The 27,771-nt window shown below is 50.7% G+C and overlaps 1 protein-coding gene across 1 annotated transcript in view; it reads left to right on the forward strand.

The window, feature by feature from the left end:
* The window catches only part of DLGAP2 (DLG associated protein 2), a gene marked incomplete at its 3' end in the record, with an annotated part of 562,591 nt that overhangs the window by 392,507 nt on the left and 142,313 nt on the right, over nt 1-27,771 (forward strand). Inside the window, exon 3 of the mRNA XM_079726609.1 lies at nt 27,699-27,764. The remainder of the gene's footprint in view (nt 1-27,698; nt 27,765-27,771) is intronic.

The raw sequence follows: 27,771 nt of genomic DNA on the forward strand, positions 1-27,771 counted from the left end.
ACTAGAGGCCCAGAAACCCATTTTTTCTGGGATGAAATTGTCACCTCTTCAGGGAAGCACTTAGACCCGCAGCCTAAGCTGAGCCTCGTTGCTAAGTGCGCGGAGCACAGTGCACCCTCCCTTTAGTAAAGCTCATCGGACGAGTCCTTTCTTGTTCAGCGTAGGTGCCCGGCCAACCTGAGCGCCAGGAGGGCAGTAGCCGGTGTGTCCTTCCTTCCCGGCGTGTTGTTCCCGGTGTGGCTGAGACCATGTATGCGGTTGGGAGGTTCCGTTGGGGACCTGATGCTTCTCAGGCTCTCACAGCACATCCCACTGGAAAAGATCCAACTTGCTGTGTTGACTTTTAACCCAGCATTAACCCATTGCTTTGATTCTGAGGAACCCCTGCTGCCCGACCTGTAGGTTTTTCCAGTGGTTTCTGTGGATTAAGCTCCCGCTACCATCTTGCATTGGATTTGGAAGCGCCCTCCTCAGTGGTTTTGGAAAAAGCTCTTTCCTGAGAATGCTGCAGGTTCTGCAGTATTTTGCAAATACGAAGCCTCCCCTCTCCTTGCAGAAGCCCCGTGTGCGAGGCACACTGCTTACCCTGAGGATGCGTCTCGTAATCACACACGGCGCTGCAGGTTAGAAGGAAACATTTCCACACACCAGCCTCCTCCTTCTTCCAAGCTGCCAATGCTGCTTTTGCTCATTTTGCCCTTTTAAATATGACTGAAATTCTGTCAATCTCGCTAAATGAATAACACAGTGTGGGTGTTACAGCAGTGTTTTCAAGACAATCACATAGCTGTTCAAAATTGACGGGTGCCTGTTCTGTTGCTTTCAAATAAGGAACTCTTGGGATTGTGAAAATGTAGTCTCGGAAGTGGCCAATTTAATAGCATAAATTGGTTTTAAAAAATTTCGATGAGAAGGATCACCTTTCTGCAGCAAACTAAGCTTTTTAATTTAAAAAAAAGTGCTGCCAAAGAAACACAAACTGCATTTATTAAAAAAATAAACTGAGACAGATTGTAGATGAGTCGTCTAGAATTTATGCTTGATAATTGCCAAATAGCAATTTCTCTGAAAGAGAACTTCAGCAGGATCTCCCTGATGAGCCCAGTGTTTGCAGTCAATCCAGGGAGCCCAGGAGCTACGACAGTCTCTGTGCTCCGGCCTGAGCCAGCCTGTCGGAGCTCCCAGCTGCCTCCACCCCCAGACCTGCAGACCACGGGCTTTACAGGACCCACTGTCTTTGTTCCCTCTGAACCTTGGGAGACTTGGTGAAAGACTCCCATCTCAGTGGAGTGATAGGATTTTTAAGGGCGTCCTATCTTCCAGCAGATTAAATATGTTAACTCAGGCATTTTTGTGTATTCTTTTTATCCCCTTTTATTCATCTTGCTTATTTACATTTTTAAAAGGTCTAAACCCAAAGGATTGTTCTCAAGTTATAGTCACAATCCATACAAATGGTCCTCAGTTGGCCACCATGGAAGTAGCTGCAGAGAGAAAACCAGGGGTTAGACCCCTTCCTTGTTCTTGTTCTAAGTGCTGTTTTGAATTCTTGTGCAGGCCGTGCACACCAGAAGAGAAAGAATGTAATGAGAAATGTATTCCAGCCTGTTAGTCTATACCCTGTCTCCTAGAAGCATAGGTTTATCTCCTTAATTAGTAGCTTTAAGATCCATTTCGAATACTAATAGGACAAGTTGATGGCACCAAATCAAGCCTTCAATTCTGATAAGACAGATGGATCCTTGCAAGTATAGTTTCAACCAGCTTCATTTTGAGACAGACTGAGATCTGATATTTACTGAAAATCACATCTTCCTTGCAGGTGCTTTCTCTGCATTTGCGGCTACCAGCCATGTTTCTCTTTTTCTAATGCAAAGTTTAGCTTCCTTGGTGAAGAGCCAAGGACCACAGTGCTGTCCCCAGCACCTCACCCCTTCCTCCTGAGAGACTTTTCTTCCAAGTGTGTCTTCATGAGAGCAAGACAGGACTGCTGTCACAGACCACACACTCTTGGTCATCTTCCTCATTAATCCCGTCCTGGAGGGAATACATGTTTCTATGGCTCGTGAAATTGATGCAGACGAGTGATACACGTGACCACTCCTGGGCTTCCCTGGTGGCACAGTGGTTGAGAGTCTGCCTGCCAATGCAGGGGACGTGGGTTCGTGCCCCGGTCCGGGAAGATCCCACATGTCGCGGAGCGGCTGGGCCCGTGAGCCATGGCCGCTGAGCCTGCACGTCTGGAGCCTGTGCTCCGCAGCGGGAGAGGCCACAGCAGTGAGAGGCCCACGTACCGCAAAAACAAACAAACAAAAGTGACCACTCCTGTCAGTGCGTCTGTTCTCTGTTCTTCACAAGACCTACGTGTTCTTCCTCCAGTATGTTTGGAAATATACAGTTTTTTTAAAGTTTTCTAGCAGTTTAGTCATTTGGTTGGTTTAGTGCTCTGAATAACTGAGCCTTTTCCCTCAGGATAAAAACGTACTGCCTTTTCTGATTTCAGGTGGAAGTTATTCTGATATGTATTATTCCTCTCCTTTTAGTCTGTTGAACAAGATGAGATGACTGATACTTCACTGACTTTGACCTTTCGGAATGGCAGATCCTGTGGTTTAACCTCATATTTAGATGCGGGGTGTCGCTTGGCATTGTGGATAATGTCTCGGCTTCTGGGAGTTAATGAAACCCTAAAATTTTCTGCAAAATGCTGTGTAGATGTGTCTGTACTTTTTACCAGCCTGAAGCAATCCCCGACTCTCCCATGAATGTCCCCGAACCGTCTTGAGGTAGCCAGGGCTGGACGTGGGAGGTGAATTTCCGGGGAAAGCGTTGTGTCTCAGCTTTAGTAACTCGGCGATGATGGGCGGGCTTGGCCAGAGGACTCGGAGGGTTTGCTCAGGACCCAGAGGTGAAAAGGGCTTTTCCTGTCTGGAAGACTGGGACAGGCCCTGGGACATCCCTGGGTGTCCTGGCCAATCTTCCACTTGCTTCCCAGATGGGAAGGGGCGCCGGGCTGGAGAGGCACCCAGCTGTCCTGATCCATCCACATGAGGGCTCACAGCTCTCCTCCGAGCCTCGTGATGTTCTCTGGCTGTGTCGAGGGCTGTCGCCGGTCACAAATCCTGTACCTGTTTTGAAGGCTTGATGCCCTTCGTCATGGTCAGCTTTGCATCTGGGGGTCCCTGAAGGGGCTTCATTCTGAGAGGGCGTGTTTGTCACTGTCGGGGAAACTCGAAGTGAGCTTGGATTCATTTCTTCCTCAAATGAGCTGCATACCAAGCATGGATTATTTGTAAAAATTGATTGATGGGGTGAACACATGAAATCCGAGCAGCCCTACCCCAGGGACAGAGCCTAGCAGCTTCATTTGGAGCCTCTCTTGGGGCTTTAAGTCCTATTGTTTCCTTCATGGGGGCAGACAGTGCTGAGAAGGTTTGCTGCCTTCAGACCCGTTGGCATTGAATGGAATGAAGTGAGTGACAAGAGCCTGTCCTGGTGTTGACACAATGACTCTGATAGTAACCAGACAACAGGAAACGTGTGTGATGCCACCAGGAACCTCCTAACACGTTCCCTGAAACGGCTCCTAAATTCCGGGCATCTGTCCCCAGTAATTTTTCCTTTGAAACATGGAGTTACATAGGCTTAAGAATTGAGTCTGTCAAGTTAGAATTATTTTCTATTTAAGACCACTCACCCAAACACACCGTAGCTGTTACCCCTGTATGCAAGCAGCTTAGTTTTGATCTGGTGTCTTGTAACTGTTTTGATTAGCTGTGAAGGAACAGATACTAATGGAGCTTTTAATCGTTTTAATTTTTTAAAACTGTTTAAACAAATATTTATCCAGACACTTGCTAGGCCTTTTTCATCTTCTTTCACATTGTCCTAGTAACAACACCTGAGGATTAACATCGTATTAGGATGATAAGAAAATAAACTCCTGCAAAGGGAAGTGACCTCCCCAGGTTGGAGTTAGGAGGTCCTCTTTCTGCAACTTCCCCTGCAGACAACGGGGGTCACGTCAAAAGCACCACGACTGACACTCATCCCCTCATGGCTTTCATGCTCTGGTTTTAGTTGTAGGAATGTTGGATTTGGTTGCTTTCTACAGACAGATAGGGAGATGCCATAGATAACGCCGGTGCATTTTTCTTTACATTTTTGGATTTTGGATTAGGGCAGTATTTCCTCAACCTTAAAGAGACAAAATCTCATAATCCACTTTGTGGTACAATCTCTTTAGAGAACTTGAGATGGAATCCAGATTAAAGAATTATTATTAGTTTTTAAATCAGGGAATATACTTTGTGGATGAAGACTCCAGTATCCCACGCAGGAACTATTCATCTATTCATCTGTGTCACCAGTGCATTTTCTTATTCAATATAATTTCCACACAAAAGTCTGGATTGATAGGGATTCAGGAAACACACTCTCTATGGAACATAAACAACAAGCTAAATTTTGAAAACATAAACAACAAGCTACATTTTGAAATTGGAATTCCCAGGCTAGGTTTCCCACCTCCATAACCAAGGAGTCGGTGAGCTTGGTGAAATGACAGATTCCGGTGAAGGACGGGAAAGAAGGGAGACCAGCTGGGTTCATGTTGAAAAGAACGCAGTTTTCAGTGGATTGTTGTATCAGGCAGATATAAATTAATTTAATTCATCTGCTGCTGTAACTCAGCCTTCAGGACTTGGGCTAAACATCTTGGGTTGCTTGGCAACAGGTACCAGTGGGAGGGTGCGGGAGCCGGGACTGAGCAAGTCCCAGGGCCGGCGAGGGAGATGCATCCACTGGGCTACTTTCTGAGAAGCATTATCTCCCAGAAACACACCAGGCCCCCAGCCCAGGGCACAGCACCACGTGATTTATCAGAGCCATTTTATGTTCAGAGGGTTGATCCCAGAAGAAAATGCTGCTTCCCAGCAAATGACTGAAACAAATGCTGCTGCTGCTCTCATCACATGAGAAATTTTAAGCAACACTAAAAATCATTTGCGCCGTTGTCTAAAGGAGAGCCCCCGACAAGGGCTGGTTATTCGCTAACGATGACGCCCTAGTGCAGAACCGCTGTGTCGTGTGTCTTGTCAAACATACGTAAGCAACTGAATGAGATAAAAACACTTGTGAAGAGAAGTTCTCCAACGTCCTGATGGCTGGACTGCAGTCCCGGGAGTCCTTCTGGAGCCCATGGTGCTGGTTCTCCGTCCAGTCATAGCGAAGGGATAGTCTCACAGGAGGCTTTTACTTAGTTTCCTGATGCTTATGCCCAGTGACCCACTGGGTGGTGCAGGCATCACACCGAGGGGAGAACAAGAACCCCAGATAGCTCTGATCCTGGAACTGGCCCAGCGAGGCACGACACCGGGGAGACGGAGACCCAAGTCTCAACCCAAGTCCTGCTGGCGTTTCTCAGCAAGCGTCCTTGTAGATCGATTCGCTGACCAGGTTCTGGCAAAGCTGGACAGCCGGCCGCTCCTCCCCGCTCCTGCCCCAGGTCCACATCCCCTGCACCCCTGTGTCCTACCCCCATGGCCTCCCCACCCCGGTCTCTGCCGGAGAGCCCAGTTCAGTGGCCCCTCCTCTGGGACACCCCTCGGGAGCTCCAGACAGAGGGGGGTCCTCCTTTTACTGACTTGTTCACGGTCACCCAGGTGCACCAGTGTGGCCCCCTCCCCAGACCACGTCCCGGGCAGGGGTCAGGTCCCCGCCCGCAGCACAGAGCCCGGCAGGGCAAGCGTGTGAAAGGACGGGAGTGTGTGAGCGCCCGGGTCTGGCCCTTCTAGTAACTACGGAGAGTGCAGCGTGGCTGCTGCCCACTGCCAGGGAGCCTCAGTGGGGAGGAAAGCCTACCCGGTTCTCAGACTGTGTCCTGCAGGGCCCGGGGATTCCATGCTGCACGGCAGGGTGACGCAGTGCTGGGGCTCTGAGACCCCAGATCCACTTCAGTCAGAAGGCCACCACATTCACGTGTCTCATCCTACAAGTTGATTTGACCAAAAAAAAAAAAAAAAAAAAATTCTGCTGCTAAAAATTTTTGAAAATTGTCACCCAGCCAAGGGATGCTAATTTTCCCAGTCCCCCCTCCCAAGGGAGCGTCTCCTCCCCACATACTTCTCTGCATAGCCGGGTAGTGGGGCTTTGATTTGCATCTTGACCCCTCGACAGAGCCACCTTCAGAAATAGTTTGCCCAAGACGTAGACCCTGGGTCAGAAGGGCAGGTAAATCCAGGCTGGTCCCATGTTTCTCTAGGAATTTCGGTGGTTCTGAGAATCACCAGGTCTGTTTGGGTGGATTTTAGGCCTTTGGCGTCCAGTCCCACCAGGTCAGGGTCCTAGTGTGCTGTCCGCCCTGGAAAGGAGCTCGGGGGCCAGTGCCCTCCTGACCAGCTTTGTGTCCTGGGGCGGCCGCAGCAAATGACCACAAGCTGGGGGCTTAAACAACAGAACTTGTCCTCTCACAGTCGGGAAGCTACAAGTCCAGAGTCACCGTGTGGGCAGCGCCGTGCTCCCTCCGAAGGCTCCGGGGGAGGCTCCTGCCCTCCCTCTTCCTGCTCTGGCTGTTTTCCCGTGACCTTCAGCCGTGCTCCGATCTCTGCCTCTGTGACCATGCGGCCTTCTTCCTGTGTCTCTGCCCGAAGCCCTGTCTCCTCAGAGGGTCCGCAGGCACTGGACTGAGGGCCCACCCTCCCCAGTGTAACGTGACCCCATCTGCAAAGACTGGCATCACAGGCGCAGGTGCCGGGGCTGGGCGTGGGGGCCACACATCACCCCACAGGAGTTGCCATCAGCCTTTCTCACTAAGAAATACTTGCTGCCAACGCCCTGCACAGCAGGCTCCGGGGCCTGAAGACCTAGCAGGATCCCACCTCCTGGAGCTCTGGAGGAAGGTCCTGTGGGTCTAGATCTGTGTCCCTCAGTCCAGCTCTTGCGTGGGAAAGAGCCGTGGCCAGGGGTGGCTGCCCGCAGACAGCCAGCAGCGTCCCCAGCACCAGGGGAGATAGGCTGCAGCATTCGGCGCTGAGCCGCGTGGTGCGTGGAGAGAACCCCATCCAAGAAAGATGGGTGTTTTGCTTCAATTCCTCCCAGGAAGACCCCAGGGGCTGCCACCCACCCCTCAGGAGGCCCGTGAGCACCGGCCCCTTATGCAGCCAACTGTTGTGAGTTTTGCTTCCCTGTTTCTATCCGGAGATGTTCTTCTCGAAGATCATGGAAAGTAGCCCAGAGAGAAATCCCTGCTACTGAGGCTTTACCTGTCCTGCTGTTGTCAAGGGTTACCTTCCTCAGAAGATCTTTGACTTATGTTTACTAGAGGTTCTCTAGCAACTAAAGGATTCCTTTTGTGCCCTGCCCTTACCCAAGCTGATTTTCAATGTCGGAAGCACCGCCTCTCCGTTTACCCAGGAATTTGTTATACTAAATTTATGATTTATTGCCCTAAATAAAATTACCCCCAGCAACAGGCCTCGTTGACGTGTTTCCACTACACAAGAGGAAATAACTAACGGAAATCCATCTGTGACCCTCCTCGATCCGATGGTCCACGGTCATTTCCCCAAGAGTTGCACGCAGAGGGAACCCTACGAAACTCAGTCACGGCGAGTCACTCCAGGCAGAAGTCCTGCCTGCTGGTGGCTCTCGGCCTCCTGCTGTTGGCTGATCTCTCCACTGTGACCAGTCCACTGCGGGGATGCTCAGCCAGATGCTTCCCTTAATCCCAAGGCTGTTTTCCAGCCACTCTGCACCAGTACGGCCTCATGGACCCCTATGACCAGCAGCCACCCCACTGGGGTTGGAATTCATTCTAAGTGGTGGACGTTGTGACGTCACGGTTGATGAATATTTTTAATACCACGTCTGTGGAAACACGGTATTTTGTCACGCCTTCCCTTCTTCGAACCTTTGTAGAACAGCTCAGATACGGCCAAATCAGTGGATTGGTGGCCAACAGAAGCACATATTGGTATTTTATTCTATTTTCTCTTAAATATTTGATGCTTGACTAAATCCTCAAGCAACAGAATGAAGAGTTTAACAGAATAAAAGGGACAGTGAGTAATCATCCAGCACTAACCTGCCATTCCATGAGCTTTTAGTTCTGAGTTGTGCTTCTCACCTGTGGGTTCAAACTTACGGTTTAAAGCTGGGGGGATGTGGGAAGATCCAGCTCGCAAGTCTCGGCTTTAAAATCCTTCTGAAGCCTTATTTACACGCACATCCACGGGAGACGACAATGTAATCCTAATAATGGTCCTATAGCGCATTTGAAGCCATATTAAAATATAAATCTACTCTTGTGAGGCCAATAAGTCTTTTCCTTTGCTCTGTGCTTCTAGGGTGTCCCTGACCCACTCTCCTAGGTTCTGTCTCATTTTCACAGTTCAGCTGAGCACAGCATGTGTGGTTTTAGCTGAGTCAAGCTAATTTCCGCTGAGACCAGCTTGGATATTTCGATCACACGCTTCCCCGCGGTTCCTCCCCCCGTGCGAGCGTCAGTGTCACTGTCATCGAGTGACACTTCTAAGAAGCCAGTCTCCCCTCAGTGCCTTGCCTTGGGTCAGACCCCACTCCTGATGCTCTGTGTTCTCCTCCAAATGACTAGCCCGTTTTTGCTAAGTCAAACTCTGCTTTGTGATCTATGTGCTCCATCGGACCCTCGGGAACCCAAGTGCCCGGCTGCAGCTGGCTGCCGTCCCGTTCTGCTGCGTCCACACACCGTTCTCCCTCCATCTCCATCTGACTCTATTTTACCTTCCCTCGGGGCCCAACTCGACTGAACTCCCCCCATTCACTCTTCCCCGTGGGGAATCATGCTCTTTTGCTGAAACTCTGGCTCAGAGAGGTGGCTTTAAAGCCTGAGCTCGGGGGCCACGTCAGTCATCTTTGGAGCGTCCGTCTGATCCAGAGTCGAATTTCTCACAGTTCACCTGCCTGTGGTGAAGACAAACAGCATCCTTCCCATCTGCTCGGAGGAGTTTACTTCCCTGACATTTATTTCCTCATGTTTAAACATATGGGTTATCACGGGTTCACAGACTCAGAGCTGACCAACAATTAGATGATGTGGCCCAGAAGAATTTGAAAGGTGGGAAACTAAAAATGATGCCTGATGGAATGAGAACCCAAACCAAGAGAACAGAGCTGGTTCGGGAAACAGTCACCAGCAGGGAAGAGTGAGTTCTCGCTGGTTTTGCTCACGTGGACAGAGCCAGTGGAGTCTGGCCCCTCAGAAAAGCATTTCTCAGAGTGGGAGGCACAGAGGTTTCGTTTTTCTTGAGGTTTTGTTCGTCGCCCTCTGTCCAGGTGGCTTAACTCTGTTCCTCCTTTGTACGCAAGGGGTTAACGTGACCTTCGGAAATGGCCCGCCTTCCTTTTCCCCCAACTGCCGTCTTTTACTAGAATCACCGTGTCTTAACCCATCAGTTAAAATCTCCGTGGCCAAAACAAACAAACAAAAATATCTCTGTGGCCATTTGAATTGACCCAAGTTGGTGGCAGCGGGACCACCACCATCTGACAGCTGGAAGAGGCCTGTGAGAAGTGGGTGGATGGTTCCAGCCCTAGTTCCAAGTGGGATCTGCTGGTTATTATTGCAAGTCTGGCTAGCCAGGCAGTTGCCTACGCCGTGAAGCACTCAGATTTCAAGAAACGATTTTTGTTAACAGTATCTGAGCTCTCGCTCGTAGGACCTTAAATGCTGTTAGTGAAATAGCTTCCGTTTCATCCTTAACTACCTGTTCGCTTTCTTGCATTTCTCTTACGAAAGAGACTATTTGCTGTCTTTGCTTATTTCTCGTCTTCCTGGACACCAGGTGACTTCCTGTGACCTGTTCCAGGCTACAGGCTGCCGTCCCTTTACTTCGGGGACTTGTGCCCCGGAGGACGCTGATGAGCGTTGTGAGGAAATAGTCCCCGACGCAGGCAAAAAGGGTTGTGTATGGACGTCCTTGTTTTCTCAGAAAGTCCGTCTAAGATTCCCATAAGATTCTCCTAAGGTTCCCCAAAATGTTAAGGCTGCAGCTTTAAACGCTCACTTTCCTGGGTGAGCCTGTAGGTGTGCAAAATTTATGGCCACTCTTTCTCCCCGAGGTTATCCTGATTATACTCATCTCTCCATCAGCATGGTCTCCGGTTAAATTAGGCAGCTCCTTGATGTCAGAGCCATGCAGTGTTGTGTTTGGTAACCCAGGGGGCCTGCCTGGTGGAGGAGCTGTTCTTCCATCTTAGTCCTTCATGAAGACGCATCGTTAGCCGGGTACTAAGAAGAGTTGTGAGGTCGAGGGACAACTCGAAGGTCAGAGTGCAGCGTTAGCCAAATGTGATTCATGTCTCAGAAACTCCAAGAACTATTAATTTATTAACAGTCCCTAAATAATGCAGAAACAATTAAATCTATCAACCACGTCAGGCCCCATAACACGAAGCGATAGCACCCAGAACCCAAGATCGCCAGCCTGACAGTGTCCCGATGACAGGACGGCCTCCAGTGACCCGGTGACTGCGGGGCTCTGAGTCTAAAACTATGTTCCCTTTCAAAACCCTGGAGCCATGTCCTGAATGTCACTCAGCCACCAGGTAACGCAGATGGGAATTGTAAGGGTGCGTCGGATATGAAGCCCATCAGACTGATCATTTGCATCTGTGCAGAGAGCTCACCCTGGGCCTTTTCGGGACAGAAATGACCCCTGTCTTGGCCCGAGGAAGCTCTGTCCTGAGAGGTGGGGTCGGGAGCACTTCCTGCCCAGGCGCTAAACCACCTCGGTGCTGCAGCAGGTGACGAATCGGAAGTGGGGATCTGAGATTCGGGCCGTCCAGGGGGTGGGGTCTGAGCCTGCTCGACTCGGACCTGATTCCGAAGCAGGAGGCGGGTGACATGCAGTTCACTTTCCTCGCGGGTTGAGCCTTGAAAGCAGTAACAGTTTCCTCCTCTGTGTTGCTCTGGCCAGTCATCGATTTCTGCCTCGCTTATCGTGCCTGTTATACAGAGGGTGCGGCCAGCCCTACGCTGGAGAAAACTGTCAGCTTTGCGGTGGTTCTTCCTTGTGCCTCACCCGAAGGTCCAAGCTGGCTGTTAGTTTTTTGGTATCTCTGCGTCACTTTGCTTTGTAATAAAGTAATACGAGCGGCCAAGAGAATCCGCTGTGGAAACCTTTCTCTGGATGGAAGATTTGGGCAGGATTTATTTTGGAGAATTTATTGTGAGGACACCTCAGTTGCATATCTAAACTGGGTTGTGCTGTTTGACTTTTTTTTAATAAAAGCCCCAGTCTGTACTCTAAATATTTTCCAAGTATTAATCCGTTTAATCCTCACATGAACCTGGGCGGCAGTACGATTATTCTCTCTGGCGCCCAGAGGGGACCATGATTTGCCGAGGACCCCCTGCAGCCGGGCATTTAATCTGCACACCGAGTAATAGCTGCACTAAATCTCCCCCCTCCGCCTCCGAGCTTTTGATGATTCAAGGAACACCGTGTGGCCGGTGAGAGTTTCAGAGTCTCCAAAGGTGCGGTTTGGCTTCTGTGGTGTGGCTCTTCAGAGACTGCCCATGACTTCGGTGAGGTTTTCCCTGTGTTTTCCTGAAAGAGGAGAGAGCGGGAGGTGGGAGACGGTCCAGGGCCAATTCAGTCTTTGCTCGCTTTTTCTCAGCATCACGTCATCACCAGGCTGGACGGGCCAGCACGCACACACGTTTTGCTTTAAAACAACTTAAACCAAGGAAGAGAGTTAATTTAAGCAGATACGCAGGCAGACAGCTGATCCTTTGGCAGCCCAGCGGATGGTTTATACATGATTTGCCAAATAGGAGAGCTGGTGTTAACAAAATAAAAGAACAACAAAACTGAAAGAGAGCCATCAGCGTGTCCGAAAGTCTCTGGGTGTGGGTTTCACGTGCTTCCTACGTGGTCATCGTGTGAGGCCGCGAGCCCACGAAACTGAGAGATGGCCAACCAGCCATGGCGCCCACCGGCCTGAGCTGGATAGAGAGAGGAAGCACACTTTTCTTTCCAATGGCACAGCCTTTAACAGAAAAATCTTAGGAGGAAAAGTCAGAGTTAGATGACAGTTCGTTGGATTTTATTGTCTAAGGCACTGAACTCTCGGAAAAAGAATTTTAAAAACCTCTGATTCCTTGGCCAGCCCAGAAATTAAACTCATCCTGGGCACCTCTGGGCCCCAGCTGCTGCCTTCCCCAATGGACCTGGCCACGGTCACCTGGCCACGTCTCCACCATCGTTGAGAATGACCAGCTTGGAGGAGATTCCCAGGACTGGCGCCTGACCTATGACCCTTAGGGCCTTGGCACTTCCACCGGATCAAGTCCCTCTTCCTCAGGAGGGCAGCGCATGACCACACTCACACTCACAGAGAAGAGAGCCGTCCCTGCCCTGGTGGGATGTCACCCTAGCATCTGCTTACACGACAGCATGGGGGAAATTGTGTTAGTTTTACCAGATCTTGTGTGCTTCAGAATACGTGGGCCTCAAAGATACCTTTAAATCCAGAACAGTGGCTTTCCCAAGTCATGGTTTTCCTTTTAAAAGAAACCTGAAACACTATTTGGTCTACTTCTTGGTGCCCAGACAGGACAGAGCAGAGATGAGTTATGATCCATCCTTACCTGTTACTAACCCGCAACCAGGCCTGCTTTGTACCCAACTTGTGCTTCTCTACCCTCTGTCTCTTTATGCTTAGTTTTTGTGTTTATACTTGAAATACAGTTTAGCATTTGTTGAAATTCAATGCATTACTTTGTAAAGAATTTAGAGGAATCATAGGAGTCAGAATTTATCGAATATCTGCTTTGTTAGGCGATTTGTATACATTCTTCTCATCATTGTTATTCTCACAATAGCTGTAGGAGACACCGTGCAGTTAGCAAGGCAGGTCCGTGCTCACTGAACCCCCCGCCTTTACTCTGATGCATGAGGCCCAGGGCGGTGGCCGCCCGGCCCCGCGTCCCCGTCCATCTCCTGCTGCTCTGTGGGCTCCTGGCCCCACTCCCACTGCCAAACCAACGAACCGGGGACAGACTGCTGACCGGAGCGCGTCCGTGGGCAGCTGAGCCATGAGGGTCCCTGTCGTGAACAATGAGTGGAGGATCTGGTCCCCCAGAGTGTGGCCACCGGCGGGACGGTCACCTCCACACTGGACGCTGAGCCCAAGTCAGAGGAGCGGGAGCTGGAGAGGCAGCAGATGCAGGGGAGGGCCTGCGGGGGCAGCACCTCGGGCCCCCAAGAAAGGCCGCCCAGGAGCACACGCAGCTATCCCTGCCCGGACCCCTCCCCGGGGCTGGAGAGGGTCCAGGACCTGGCACCAGGGCCGGAGGACAGCGTGCACGGCCAGCGGGCAGAGGCAGGCTCAATGACCAGCAGGGACTTGGCCTTCCTAAGGCAGTTGGAGGAGATCGTTTGTGGCTGATGGGAGGGTCCCTGAGTGACCTGGAGAATTCTGGCCTCGGGAATCTCAGGAGGTTTCCGTGAGGAAGTGATGGAATCCAGCTTTGTGAAGTATGGCTCCAGCATCTGCTCCACCAGGCGGGGACGGGACCACAGTGGACAGAGACCAGTTAGACGCAGGTGATGCCACCTGCTCGATCTCAGAATTTCCAGCTGCTACACGAGGTGATGTGGACCTGGCGGTCCGCCTTGACTGCTCCTAGAGGCTCAGCTCTGAGAAGAAGGCTCAGAGATGGATCTGCTGGGGCTTCTCCAGGGAGAAGAAAGACAAGGCAGGGACCACGTTTCCAGGACCATCGTGGAACAAGGGGTGATCTGTGAGCATCTGGAAACTGTCCTTTGCTCAAGATTCCTGACTGATTAGGATCTATTAGATTCAAAAATAGCAGTAGCGATAGGTAGTAATCAAACTCCTTTTTTATACAAAGATGGGAGTCCTGTATGCCTGGCTGCGGGTGTGGCATGACATGGGATCAAGACACGGTGCCTGTCGCGAAGCTGCCGTGGTGTGGAGGGGGCAGCGGAATGAAGACGAGAGAAGAGGCTTGGCCCCATTGAGGAGGTGCAGGGAGACCAGACGGCGGGAAGACCCTGACGGTCTCCGTGGATTGCTGAGATTATTACAGTGTGGACTGGTGTCATTTTTGGAGACCTCTTGTTCAGCAGTCAGACCAGTATCATTTCTCTGGTCCAGCAGGATAAAAGGTCTTGAGTTCTAGAATTCAACATTTCTGATTTGATTTAGAAAAGAAACATCAATGGTGATTCTTTTTTTTTTTTTTTTTGAGGTACGCGGGCCTCTCCCTGTTGTGGCCTCTCCCGTTGCGGAGCACAGGCTCCGGATGTGCAGGCTCAGCGGCCATGGCTCACGGGCCCAGCCGCTCCGTGGCACGTGGGATCCTCCCGGACCGGGGCACGAACCCGTGTCCCCTGCATCGGCCCGCGGACCCCCAACCACTGCACCACCAGGGAAGCCCCAGTGGTGATTCTTTTAAGATGCTAACATGAGTGCCTTAGATTCTTATTGCCCAGAAATACTTGAAAAGAAGGAAAGTTCTAGACGTAGTGGCTTAGACCTACAGTGGAAGGTTCTGTCCCTGGAAATCCCAATGACCCCAGGTGTCCTTCATGGGGCGTTAATTCTTTATCATCAGCGATAGTCCAGAACTCCGACCCAGAAACTCAAAGGGGGTTCAAATTGATTCGGAAGCATCAGGGTCCTTCCTGCTCACTCCAGCCAGTGCAGCTAATAGAGACCCCAGGTATAAGCTGGGAGGGCATTTCTCTTCCAAATGGCTGTAGCATCTGATACAAAAACATTCATGTTGTTAGTGCATAAACGGTTATGGGAGCTCCATGAAAAATTAAACCAGACCTAACTGGCCATAAATATATGAGGAACGGGGACGATAGATCATTTTATGGTTTCTGAGATGCTTTCATTTCCTCTCAAACTGAGTCATCAGACTGTATCGAAATCTAACGGCAACAGAACACTGATTTGTCCCCTTAACAATCCACCACACCTTCCACCCTGACTTCCCCGCCCTTTTGTCTCGCTGACATCTGCCCTGCAGAAACTTTGTTTTGCCACCGTGGCTGCCATGTCAGTAAGGAGGCGTTGTCTTCAATTTCGAAGAGAATGAATAAATTGAGGGTGAAAATTACCCATTAACATCAGGCATTTCCACGGTCTCTTTCACGGAGCCTCAGAGAACTGTGTGGACGCTGAGTTCGCCTTGACAAGTGGTTTCAGAAATGACTTGGAAAATTGAGATGATTTTAATGCAGCTGCCCTGTTATTTTTCTGTAAGAAAAAAATGTATTTTTGTCTCATCTTTTTCTCTCATCTTGCCAGATAATTATGATAAGCTTTTTCAGTATAATTTAGATTGGGTTGATTAGCCAGACCCTGCTTGTACACTGTAAACACGGTTAATGAGTTGCAGGTTTTCTCTCGTTTTTCCACCTTAGAACTCAGGCAGGACTCACCTGTCATTCACATGCAGAAAGTGTGTTTGAAAGCAGCCATGCGTCTGCCAAGTTCCCAGGAGACCAGTTTAGAATGGACCAGCCATGATGCCCTACGTGGGGAGGAGGAGCAGGAGAAGCATAGATTTCAGGAACGTGATCACGGAGCAAACATCCTCCCGGTGGAGACAGCCAGTGAGATGTGGGGGAAGCTGGGTGTCCTGAGCTCAGGGCGTGTGAGCATGGCTGGGGGCGGGCACTGCGCTGGGCCTCCTGGAGACGCACAAGCTCAGCCGCCAGGGCCGTGCGCGGTCTGGTACTCAGCCCCTCTTACAGGTGGAGGACAGGGTGAGCTTCTGAAGGGCTCAGGTGGGTCTCAGAAAACCACTAAGCAGGCAGTGCCTGTCTTCAGGGTCTCTGCTCCATCTCGTGTTCTTCCAGACTCCATCCCTGCCCGGGCCCTCGGTACCAGGCCGTGTACTCCGGCCAGACCTCCCAGTGTGGCTCAGCTTTCACGCTGGAAGGGAAGGGACACATGAGCAGCATCCCACAAGAGCCCTTTGGATTTCCATGGAGAAGTCCAAGGTGAAGGTGTATTAGTGCCATATATTCCGTAAGGGTCCTGGGCTCCCCTGGCGTTTGTAAAAGGCAGTGGAGCCCAGGCAGGTGGAAGGAAGTATGCTCGGGACCAGGTCGGGGCTGTCAGCTCAGAGCTGGGTGATGGCCGGTCCCTGTGATTTAGAAAGGACGGCAACACCATCGGCTGGCTGGAGTCCATTGTGTTCCCAACAGCTCTGAGAGTGGTCCTGCCTGGAGAGGGGAAGGTCCTGGGGGGAGGCTGTCTGCTCTGCGTCCCCAGGCAAGCTGACGCATGCCGTGTCCCCAGGAACAGGGACCCCTATGCCACTCTCCTTGCAGGCCCCGCACCTCCGATCAGTCCCCGTCATTCATCGCTTCTGGCTCTTCCAGCTCTGAGCCAGTGAAGCGCTTCCTGCCAAGTGGGGTGAGATTGCCAGGGTTTTTCATAATAGAAAACACAAATTGCTGGAGACAGATTCACTGCCAGTGAACCAGGAGGTTGAGAACCACACACTTGTGTCACCAACACGGCATTAAAATGCTAAAATGCATGAGTCCTGCCGCTACTAATCTCCTGAAGCACCAACAGATGGGAAAGCTGGCGTCTCCACTCTATGAATGTCACCGGCTGACCCAGGAGACCAGCCATTTCGGAGCTGGAAGCAATATGGGGGCGCCACTTCTGGTTGGGTTTCAGGTCAAGGACCACATCCTTTGTTAAACCAGAATCGATCTGGAATCCGAGGGCTTTAAAAATGCATTGCAATCCAGGTGCCGCCGTGAAACCTCGTACTTATTTGGTTTCCTGCGAGTAAACTTGTCGTGTGATGTATTTCAAAAACAGAAGAGTGATGCCTTGGACGTGATTTGTCAATGCATAATGGTTAACCGGGTTCATCTGTCATTTTCTGACACATGTGATTCACTTTGATTAATATCCAAAGAGGAATAAATGACTAATGGCAGGCCTCGGGATATAGATCAAAATTCAGTTTTATGGCGAAGGGACACTGAAAGTGGGTGTTTACAAAGATTCAGGGTCTGAAACAACTGACCACAAATCAAATTTCCAAAGTTTCTTTCTTTTAGAAAGTAAGAATCCGCATAACATTTTGGCTAGGAAATATTTAATGTTTAGACTTATATGATGAATTCTGTATGTAATTGAGTTTATTCAAGTCTGTGCTGCAGCTGAATATGATACATCTAACTCCGGAGTGACTGGAGTTAAAAATGTATTTTTAAATTAGGTGCCCTATGAAGTCACCGTCCTCATCCAAAAAGCCACACGGATGGCACTCGTCCACGCGAACACCTGTTCCTGCCCTTTCTGGGCCCTGCGGTCACTGTTTCATGTAATTTTCCTGCCAGACTGTGGGCCCCTGGAGGGTGTGGGTCCCGTCTCAGAGTCACAGTGCCAGCACTTGGTGTCAGCAGGCAGGCGTGGGGTGGAAGTGAGGGTGGGGGGGATTTCAGGGGCTGAGTGTGGCCAGGTATGGGACAGCGTCGTTCACACAGCCGGGGGGGTGCGGCCGCCCCTGGACCACTCCCCTCAGATGATCCCTCTCAAGTCCCCTTCCAGGAAGCGCTAGGTCCAGTGAAACAGCAAATGTGAAAATGCTACCTTTTAAATGATGGCTTGGACCTCCCTGGTGGTCCAGTGGTTAAGATAATGTGCTTCCAATGCAGGGAGCCCGGGTTCCATCCCTGGTCAGGGAAGTTCCTCATGCTGTGCGGCATGGCCAAAAATAAATAAATGATATCTTTTTTTTTTAATTGAACTGTAGTTGATTTACAATGTTGTTTTAGTTTCGGGTGTACAGCAAAGTGATTCAGTTATATATATCTCTATCTATCTCTATCTATCTATCTCTCTCTATATATATATTCTTTTTCAGATACTTTCCTATTATGGTTTATTACAGGATATTGAATATAGTTCCCTGTGCTATATAGCAGGTCCTTGCTGTTAAATGATATCTTTTGAAAGGAATTTTAATCGGGGCTTCCCTGGTAGCACAGTGGTTGTGAGTCTGCCTGCCGATGCAGGGGGCATGGGTTCGTGCCCCAGTCCGGGAAGATCCCACATGCCGCGGAGTGGCTGGGCCCGTGAGCCATGGCCGCTGAGGCTGTGCGTCCGGAGCCTGTGCTCCGCAGCAGGAGAGGCCACAACAGTGAGGGGCCTGCATACCGCACAAAAAAAAAAAAAAAAGGAATTTTAATCACTGTAGGACGAACCCACGATGAAGCAGGTTCAACCACAGAATGCCTTCGGGGTCCTGGCATGGCCGCAGCGGGGCTGGTGGACGGCCCAGGCCCTCCTTCCCTGCTGTGATCCGCGGGGTGAAACCCCCTGCGTGGTGGTGTCCACAGCAGGCCCCGTCCCTCTGGGCACAGACCGTCCCTGGACGCAGAGGCCGTGTTCAAGAAGGCTGATGGGGTCCCTTTGCACTTTACTGGGAATGAGTTTAGCACATTGATCTTCTGAGCCCAGATTTTGATGCAGGAAAAGGAGTGTCTTGTAGAGGAACTGGGAGAGGAGAGCGGGCACATGAACACCCGAGAAAGACAGTGAAAGTAAAAATGCCGGGGACGCATGTTATCCCCGTCACTTTCCCAAAGACAGATCCTAATCCCACGCCCACCTAAGCCTGGAGGGGCCGCACGGCTCTGCAAGCAGAGGGGCGGTTAATGCCCACGCGTGGAATGGGAAACAAGGTGGACTGGGGACCCAGGCCGTCTAATTTCAGCAAAGGAGGAAACAGATGTTGGTTTTCCTGGAGACTGCTGAACACCGACTGTTTTTATAATCCCCTCTGTATTTATAAAGCGCACACGGGCCTGTTGAAGAAAATCTGGACAGCACGAAAAGTTTAAAGAGAAGAATACAACGTGGCCATAATCCCTGCAACTGCAGACAGTCGCCCTTGACATCTTGGTCAACGGCCCCCATCTTTTTTCCAGAGCAGACGAGGATCGTGAAGCGCTCAGCGTTTGCATCTTACCTGTCTCACTTAGCATTACATCGGGAATTTCTAAAATGGCGAAAAGCTCTCTAACATTCCATGCTGTGATTGTTCCGTAATTTATTTAACCATTCTGCTTTAATTGGATATTTGCAAATCAAGGCTTGCCAGTTTTGTTAGAGGGGGAAAAAAATGGAGCGTCACTCCTTACCCTCGAGTCACTTGCACAAAATCCAGGAAAAGACACAAAATCACTGGAGCTCTCGTTACTCCTGGGTCATCAAAGCCCCTCACACTCGGTGGACGTCTCTGGAAGGAACCAAGAGATGCCGGAAATTCATCAAATGTGGAAAATTAAGATGATACGTCAAATGAAGAATTTAGAGTACGACAGAAACTAACACAGTATTGTGAAGCAGTTATACTCCAGTAAAGATCTGTTAAAACAAAGAATTTAGAATGTTTAAAAGTTAACATTGTGGCTTTTTAGAACGTTAAAATGCTGGAAAACTCCTCTCCAGAAAGTAGGTGGTATCACAAAGAAAGTGGGAGAGAGTCTTCCAGGCAGAGAATCCCACTCCCTGTCTTGGTATGAAGTCAGCATCTCCGGAAGGTGCCTGCGGGCAGTAGGGCCGCGCTGGGCCTCCCAGCGGCCAAGGACGGCAGCCACCTGGACCCTATGGGCGCAGGGCGGTCAGGCCTCCTGTTCCTAGCTGGAGGAGGGAGGGTGGAATGGGGGCCTTGAGTACATCGCGTTTGTTCGTTCTGTGAAGTTGGCTGTTCTCAACCCGGCTGCACAATAAAGTCGCCTCTGGATTGAGGTGAACTGACCCCGGGCCACCCAGAACCTCCGGACCCAGAACCTCCAGGATTGAGGCCAGAGCATCTGCATTCTTCTCAAAGCCCCCAGGACATTGAGGCAGGATTTAGCAAATAAAGATCCAGGATGACCTGGTAAGTTTGAATTTCAGATACACAACAGATACCGCTTGGGATATACTTCAATATTATTCTTTGTTTATCTGAAATTCAAATGCCTGGATGTCCTCTGGCTGCCCTACCCAGGGACTTCTGATGAACCAGCAGAAAACCACCCGTCAGAGATAAAGAAGGTGTCTGGTGTCAGAGATAAAGGTGGTGTCTGGTGTCAGCATCGTTCACTCCCATCTCTGAGGTGGTTACCTAACCCAGGGTCTGGCAGCAGTAGCTGAGGCTGCAAAGGACAGCTTTTTCTAAGCTTTGTAAAATGCCCTTTACTCTGTCCTTAAAACTGTATTTCCAGTTTAAACGTGGTGGACATATCTCCCAGCAACCTTAGGTGTAAAACCTTATTAAATACAGATGGCAGTGCAGAAGATTTGACACTACGTTCATTTGGAATTTAGATTTAAAACATATTATATAAAATATAATTAACGTCACTTTGAAGTGACTAATGTTCAAGTTTAACAGCAGACAGATACGTTTCATCCTGAAGCCTTCTTCCTTACATAAGAAAGTCTGCTTTTCACTTCAGCATGTTTTCCTCTCGTTTCCAAGTCCAGAGGAATTCAGAGTCAAGTGTGCGCTGCCCTTAGTCGCACGTGAATTCCTGTGGAAGACGATTTTGTGATTTGTTTGAATGCGTGGTGAGGCCCTCAAAGTGTGCAAACAAGGGGCGCCACTGCCCTGCCTGGGTCTGAGGGGTGTGAACCCTGACACCCGCCATCGGGGCTTCCGCTGTTCCCTCTTGTGACCCCAGGTTTTCCTCTCACCTGAGTGACACTTGAGTCTGAGTGAAAATTCTGCAAACTTTCGGGCAGCTTCTTCTGAGACTTGATCTTTGGTCCAAAATAAAATTATGAGCATTTTTATGTGTTTCAAAGGAAAGCCATTAGCAACGGTCCTGGCGGGGGCTGGATGCAGCCTGCAGGCACAGCTGTGAGGAGGAGGGACAGTCACACTAATCAGTGTCTTTATCCTCAAGGAGCAGAGATGGACCCTTAATTTGAGCAGCTTCAAATCCTGTCGTTAGGGAAACGGCTGAAACGGGGACTTGAGTGCTTTCTGCAGAGTAAACTTTTAAAGACGGAGAAGAATCTAGAAATTGGGCAAACTGTCAGATCGCCGAACCAGAAGTAGCTGCCGGGTGTCACACCTGGAGATTTGGTCACTCCACCCGTGGTCGTCACCCTGACTCCGTGGCTCCGTGTCCTGTGCCCTTTCTATCCACCGGGAGGAGTTTCCAACCAGTCACACAGTCAGAAGACATTTTCACAAGCAAAATTTTTAACTGAGGAGAGGTCGGAGGTGGAGACTGGGAAATAACGCACCACCTGAGAGCTGTGAGTTCAGGGTTATTCGGGGACTTACCGGGGACGGTGAGCCGGAGACAGCCTCCCGGTGGACCTGAGGACCTGCTCCCAGAGCTGGGGGAGGTGAGCACACGTGTGATTCAGGCGAAGGGTGTGTGCAACCAAGCACACAGCTGGCTGGAAGGTTCTGCTGGTCACAGGAGCACATGCCTTAGTTAATGGTCTTAGTGCTTTTCTGAGTGTGGGGAGGTGCAAGAACTTGGCTTCGTAATATCTCCTGAAAATACCTAACTACGTGAAGGCCTGTTCACGTGTTTTCCCGGAGCACAGAGCGCCTCCTCCATGATCTCCGCCCTGGACTCCTCTCACGGTGGGTTGAAGGTCAGCGGCTATGGTGGCCTGTGGCTCAGTCCTTGTAGAGCCCAGTGCGAGTGACCTCCTTTGTTGGCAGAGGATCTGGGCGGGATCAGAGGTGTGAGTGAACTTGAAGTGAGCGGGTAGACCAGATGGATCAGGTGAAGTGAGGGTGGAAAAGAGGCCGAGTGCATGGAGCCCATGTGGGTTGAGCTAGACCAGTCCCCTGGGCTTGTGGGGGAAAGGAACGGGAAAGAAATGACTGTCAGAGGGACCGATCCCAAGGGAAGAGCCAGAGATGCAGCTGGACTCAGGGTGGGCATGGTGGAGGGTCTTTGGTAACATCAGTCAGACTTTGGAACCTAGATTCAGCAGCAAAAGCTTCACATGCAGGGCTTCCCTGGTGGCGCAGTGGTTGGGAGTCTGCCTGCCAATGCGGGGGACATGGGTTCGAGCCCTGGTCTGGGAGGATCCCTCATGCCGCGGAGCAACTAGGCCCGTGAGCCACAACTACTGAGCCTGCGCGTCTGGAGCCTGTACTCCACAACAGGAGAGGCCGCGATAGTGAGAGGCCCGCGCACTGCGATGAAGAGTGGCCCCCGCTCGCCGCAACTGGAGAAAGCCCTTGCACAGAAATGAAGACCCAACACAGCCATAAATAAATAAATAAATAAAAAAGAAAAAAAACCTGCTATGGCCTAAAGCGGCAAAGAAATATGGAAAAAAATTGTATAGGTTTGGTGGTAGTCCATGTGGTTTAAAAAAAAAAAAAAAAGCTTCACATGCTACTACCCTCAGCTCAAAAGGTATCATCCCAGCAACAAAAAGAAGTGAGAGTCACTCACCCCTGTGGTCTCCCTGGGCGGCCGTGTGTCCCGGCCACTCTGGGTTCTGCAGAGAAGCTCCGAAGGCTGCAAGAGAAGAAAAGGGGTGCAGACACCCCACCACATCCCCTTCTTAACCCAGTGCTCCCAGACTGCACCCATAGCATCTTTTCTTATATTTGGAGTTCTGTGTAGACGTCATTTGAAAAAAAAAAAAAACAAGGATGTGCTACTGAAAATCTCCCATCAGAAATCACGATTCTGCTAGGGACTGTGGGTGAGTCATTTCTCTGCTCCAGGCCTGTGGCCACTGTGTCCACAAGGACAGTGATCTCTACCCCCTCACTGCCCACAGGGACACAGTGGGGAAAAACTGATTAAGCGCATAAGTAAAAACACCGTTTGGAGCAAGACATGCTGCAAAGTCCCGGGCACAGTGGACAAAGCGTATCATTTCATTTTCTTGGTGTTTATGAGGTAGTAACAACATTGTATTCCCTTACACCAAGAAACCTGGTATTTTCTTAAGAGCAATTTCCCTTTTCATGTATAAACATTGTTTTTCCTTCTAACGCTTTCTTAATATTGCTTCCAAGTGGGCATGATTTAGAGACAACTTTCCCCCTCAAAAGGTGTAATGTGTACTTGTGCTTAAGAGGGTTTAGAAGCCCGAAGATTGGAAGTGTGTGTTCTCCCTGCTCTTTTCTGAGCCTGGCAGCGGGGCGTTCGTGGGTCAGGTCTTTAAGAAATGAAGGGTCATGTTGCTGACGCCTCCAAACAGATGGCCCCAGACAGCGGGGTGAAAGAGCCGGAACTTCCATCAGGACAGGCTCAGCCTCTGGGAATCCGCCCCTAACGTGACGTCAGGGAAGGCACGGAACCTCCCGGGCCACGACTTCTGCATCCATCAGGGCAGAGGACCAATTGTGCCATAACTGCAGAATGGTCGGTCAGGTCAATGAAGTGAGGTAATGGAGGCTTTCATGTTTCCATGAAGCAGGAGACATTCCCACGGCCACGCACTCAGCGCAGTGAAGCCAGATCTCGTTCTGACATGGTGCTGCCAGCACACTTGGCTCTGACGCTCGCTGGGGGGTTCTTTACCCGGGACCCGACTTTGGTCTGCATTGACCTGGGGCCTTTGCTTCTCGGGACCTCGGATCCCAGCCTCCTTGTCTCCACGCCCGCTGTGGGCTCTTGTACGCACGGCTCTCGTTTCTGTCCCAGCAGGGCCCCCCGCATCCAGTGTCTCTCTTCCCCAGGTGACACGCCCGCCTCTCTGGTCCTCATTGCACAGTGTGGATGCCACAACCACCTGGAACGTGCATGTGAGGTCTGACCGTGAGGAAACCCGGAGCTGACCCCGTCCCCCTTGAGGGGGCGTGAGCGGTGTGTCCGTAAGAGGAGGCGGCAGAAACCGGTCGTCCTCTGAGATGGTGACCACGCCCTGGGTCGTAGGATTCTCTCGGATAACTTCCTCAGCTCCCGGGCGCAGGGGACAAGGGTGGCGACTGTCTGACGTGTGCAGGCAATTTCAGAGACGGGCCCACGTGGTGTTTCCGTGGTGGCACCTCAGCTCCCTGTCAGCTCCACCAGCCGCGGTTGATCCTCCTCACCTGGATTTCCTCTGGGAGAAGTTCAGTGCACACGTGGAATTAGGCATTGACCCTTTGAAGAAGCACCATGGCCCAGAACCACAAAAAGACCTGCTTACAGTTCACCCAGAGGTGTTATCGAATCGCTAGGTCATGTGTTAGCGACTTGGTAAATAAGACGATTAATCCGTAAGGTGAACTCATCTGGAAGGTATTGTCGGCACCCAATGTGCAGGGAGGAGGGTCCAGAGCCCTAACAGCAAACGGCCGAGCCTCTAGTGAAGACCAGAACTCACTAGATGCACTCAGACGTGTCTGTGGATGATTTTCAAACGTTTTCAGTCTGTGGCACGTTTCTATTTTTGCAAAGAAAACATGCTGAAATGTGACCATGGTGTCCAGTGCAGGCACTCCTCATTTTACAGTGTGATTAATCTCACGTGTGATCTGCACAGTGGCTGCCCGACACACACACACCCCGCCCAGGCTGTGGTGTGCTCGTGTGGCCGGGGAGGTGTCGCAGTCCCCGGGGGTCTCACGCTCAGCCACGAGCTGCCGGCTCATTGCTCCAGCCGGGCTGCTCCCTGGTCCCACCGTTCGTCTGTGCAGCGTTGGCAGGAGAGATGCTTCCTCTCCTTGGTGCAAGCTGGGTCAGAGACTGGAATCGGGAAGAACCTGTGTTGGCGCATCTCTGTGAGCCTGGCAGGGGCAGCTTTGGGGACCGAGAGGTATCAGAGGAGGAGACATGCCCTGCGCCCTACGTGCTTCCTTTGCCGGTCACCTCGGACGTTCTCGTCCCGCTGCGGACACAGGACGTTGGGTGACCGGCCCGCAGACCCCGTCTGTGCATGTGAACAGGACGGTGCCCAGATCAGTGCTGTGGGCTGTGAGTAGGTATCGGGCGGATACACAAAATGTGAGCTGCAGAGACAAAGCTGGTTGGATAAGGTAGGATCACGGCCACTAATGACACCAACACACACTTTGAATGAGGCTCAAGTGGCTAAGAGGTGAAACCGGAAACAGAAACGTCTAATGCATTTGCCCTTAACCCACATTCCGTATGTTTGACTGAAAGGTTTTCCCTAAGTGTAGCTGCTCAAGGCCTCACTTTATCTGATCTGAGGAAGGACAAGCAGAGGTGGAATGTGCAGCTAGTGGCTTCCACCCTCACAGTCCAGGGCTGGCCTCCGCAGGGCCTCAGGCAGCGTCCTTGGAGTCTTGTTCTCGGGATAATGAGACGCGCCCTTTTGTGAAGCTGCCGGTGGATTGCGCTGCGCTGGGCTCTGTCTGCGTCCGCTGGGCGTCTCTGTCAGTTCAGCGCCTGCTCGCGGTTCCACTGTGTGATGTCAGCTGCTCGTTCAGATTCAGGCTGGGAAAGCTTGTCCCTTTGTTTCTGTGTATGTGTGTTCAAGGGGAACAAAATGGGATCGAAATCGAAGGTTCAGTGTTTCGGTTTATTCTCCTCATTCTCTTCTACCCCACCTAACGTAGACGGTCTTCAAGTTAATAACGCTGACCACGTGAACACAGTCTCCGTGGCAACCGTATTTAATTAGCACTGTGCATCCTATTGCATTATGCTTCTAAACAAATGAAACACGGCATCTTCAGTTTCGTATTAGCCTTAATGTGTCACCTGACCGGCCAGCTTTGTCATCGATGGCTTATTAGCAGTAAAAGAAGACTTCAAATGTGCAAAAAGTACTCTTAGCCATCAAAAACGGGGCGCAGCTGAATTATGTGAGTGCATTCAAATAAGCTCTCTCTAAAATACTTACCCCAATTCAGACATTTATTAGACATATATACATGTATATTCATATATATTGTATATATTCTAAAAGCAGTGCCTGAGAGACCCCATAATATGAAATTCCACCACAATTTACCTGAGATGTGGTAAATTCCACAGCTCCACAGCATCTTTCGTGGCCAAACCCCCTACCTTTCTTTCTTTTTTTTAACATCTTTATTGGAGTATAATTGCTTTACAATGGTGTGTTAGTTTCTGCTTTATAAGAAAGTGAATCAGCTATACATATACATATATCCCCATATCTCCTCCCTCTTGCGTCTCCCTCCCTCCCACCCTCCCTATCCCACCCCTCTAGGTGGTCACAAAGCACCGAGCTGATCTCCCTGTGCTATGCGGCTGCTTCCCACTAGCTATCTATTTTACATTTGGTAGTGTATATATGTCCATGCCACTTTCTCAGTTCGTCCCAGCTTACCCTTCCCCATCCCTGTGTCCTCAAGTCCATTCTCTATGTCTGCATCTTTATTCCTGTCCTGCCCCAAGGCTCCTCAGAACCATTTTTTTTTAGATTCTATATATATGTGTGTTTAGCATACGGTATTTGTTTTTCTCTTTCTGACTTACTTCACTCTGTATGACCAGATTCTAGGTCCACCCACCTTACTACAAATAACCCTACCTTTCTTTCTTAACGTCCTGTAAACTTACTGAAAGTGGAAGGTGTCTATTTGCTGACTTGAAGATGGTGAAAATGTCAGTGGGCTGACCACAATGTCCTAAAACGAAGCCCCCCATGACTATAACATGGTAACTGTATTTAGTTTTGCTAGAAGGATGTCATACTAGAACACTTGCCCAAAGCTTATTCGCGAATGTTGGAAGCCTGCGTGAACGCATGTCTGACTATGTAATTATATTTAGAATGATATTTACGGACTACACACCCAAATGATGGCACATATATGAAGCTTCTCTGAAACTCCCTGTCTCTGTATGGAGACCTGCTGTCTGCCTCCCACCGCTCTCCGCGCATTGCGGGGCAGACAGTCCCTGGGCATCAGCAGGTCTAAGCTTCCTGGCAGCACTCATGGGGCCCAGAGCAGCCAGCAGACCAAGGCGCCTGGTTCGCCGAGCGGAGCCCAGGACGGAAGGCCACTGATGCGTCTGTGTCCAGCTCCCCAGGGCCAGCCGGACAAAGAGCCCAGGCCTTTTGTCTCTTTGGCTTTGTTGCCTCACCTGGGTAGGGAGGGCCAGAGCGAGATGACCCCCGAGACCTTGTGCAGCCGCACGATGTGTCCCTCTAAGAATGCCGTGTCTGCTTCTGCACTAATCACAGACCCAGCAATTGAAAATCAATGCCGGTGACCTGTTCTCACAACAGAAGGAAATGAGATGTGGACACAATTGACCTAAGGTTAACGAGTATTAAGATGAGAACGGTAACTGCAGGCTTCGAATTTTGCCAGATGAGGCCTCAGGTAGTAAAAGACTTTCCAGACGTCAGAGGAGTCCTCCTCAGGACCGTGTAGGGCTCACAGGGGACTCACCAGCCGGGAAACAATCATGCGGCCAAGTTTACAGAATCCAGTTCACATGCAGACAAAGTCTACAAAGTCTGCAGGAAACCAAGGAGCAGCTGGGAATCCCTGGCACGGCGACCTAAGTCGGCCCTTCCGTGGGGCAAACGTGCACCTGCGACCGCAGGACTGTGGTCAGAAAAGGTGGTGGTTCCTGGGCTTTGGCCCCAAACGCCAGCTCGGAGCAGTGGCGTAAGCCGGAAGGCATGGCTCGTGCCTGAGCGTCGTGGGGGCGTGTAGGGGATGTGTTGTGATTACGCGGGGCACACCAGCAACATACTGAAAAGTGACTTTGTTTCTCTCTTTGCAGAGGAAGAGGGCGGGGACCTGGTCCAGCCGGGCATCAGCTTTCCGGGGCCGGCCGAGGAGGATCTAGGTAGAGT

Source organism: Hyperoodon ampullatus, assembly GCF_949752795.1.
Source record: "Hyperoodon ampullatus genome assembly, chromosome: 20".
NCBI classification, from domain to species: domain Eukaryota; kingdom Metazoa; phylum Chordata; class Mammalia; order Artiodactyla; family Ziphiidae; genus Hyperoodon; species Hyperoodon ampullatus.